Here is a 1537-nt window from a genome sequence, read left to right on the forward strand (position 1 = left end):
CTTTGTTGCCCAGGCTCGTCTTGAAGTCCTGGGCTCAAGCAGTCCTCCGGCCTCGGCCTCCCAAAGTGCTGGGATTACAGGCGTGAGCCACTGCATCTGGCCCCTAGTAGCCCATTTTGCAAGGGCCTCCTGTGACCTCTGGGCTGGCACAGGCACTGGACTATTTTTCACATTCTCAGGATGGCCCATGACCTACACATTACTCTCACCTGTCTCACAGTAGGGAAAGTCCGTGCTCAGAGAGGAGGTGTGGCTCACGTTGGGTCACCCAGCCACCGGGTAGTCTTACTGGAATTCACACCCAGGCCTACCTGACTCCTGCCAGTCTGGAAGTGGTTTGGTGTTAACCTACTCCCTCAGGTGGGCGTCTTGGGCGAGGCCCGTTGCTTAGCCCTTGCAAGGTATGGCTTTCCTTCCAGCCTCACTGCATGTCTGATGGGGACGCACACTTCCGTGGGTCTGTGTCTCCCTGGAGTGGTTTTGCGGTGTTCTTGTCCCTTGGTCTTGGGCGTGATTCTTCCTCCTCCCAGGGAGGCAAGGCTGGCCTGGGGTATGGGTGGCTGGACCTGTGAAGCGGCCGAGTTCCTGTATGAGCCGGGGCAGATGGGGAGAAGAGCCTTGTCTTGTGGCCCGTCCACAAGCCCTCGGGATGCAGGGTGTTTGCCTGGCGGAGGAACTTGCCTCCAGGACGTGGCGGGTCAAGGGCTTGTTGTTTTCTCATTTCCTCTTGATGAGAGAAAACTTGTGCCGTTTGCATGACTCTGGGCAAGGGCCAGTGTGGCGTGGGTTTCTGTCCTCTTTCCCCCTACCCTTCCGCAGCTGGAGAAGGGTGAAGGGTGAGGATGGAGAGGGACAGCGGGCACATTCTAGAATCTTCTAGCATGGGGAGTTCTTGGAGTCCCAAGTCCTGGCTTGTGGTGCTGGAAGGAGGGTTCGAGGTGAGGAGAGCCGTCCGGTCCTCTCAGGGCAGGGATGCGGCAGCTGAGAGACTGGGCCTGCCCGAGGCCGCCCGGCCCATCGGCAGCAGGCTGGGACCAGAATCTGCCTTTCTCCTGGGCTCATGCCAACACCCACCCCCTAAGTCACCCACCCCCTGGAGTGTGGTTCATTTAGAAAACTCAGGTAGGAGGGAGGGGAAGGGACAGTGGAGGGGGCCTGGGAGGTGCGGATGTGTGCTTTGAAAGCCCTGGTGGGAACCAATTGTCTTCACTGGGCATCAGCCTCGAGGCAAGTCGGAGGCAGTGTCAGTGCCAGCAACGGGCTAGGCCAAGGACCAGCCTGTCAGATCAGCCCCCGTGATGCCTCTTGCTTGGCAAGTGCACTTCTCCTGCTAGGGCAGTGGGACCCTCCGCAAAGCGGGGGACAGAGTCCCCCAGTGAGGCTACAGTGGGGCTGTGGGGAGAAGCTAAGAAGGTTCTGGAAGGTCTGGGGAGACACGGCGCGCCCAGGCACTGCAGGAGACTGTCTGGGGGTGCCGAAAGGAGAGAGGGCCACCGGTTGCCAAGAACTCTCCTGTGCCAGGCCTGACCGGGCACTT

The sequence above is a fragment of the Carlito syrichta genome, unplaced genomic scaffold, assembly GCF_000164805.1.
Source record: "Carlito syrichta isolate Samal-C Ts95f unplaced genomic scaffold, Tarsius_syrichta-2.0.1 Scaffold303101, whole genome shotgun sequence".
In the NCBI taxonomy this organism is placed as follows: domain Eukaryota; kingdom Metazoa; phylum Chordata; class Mammalia; order Primates; family Tarsiidae; genus Carlito; species Carlito syrichta.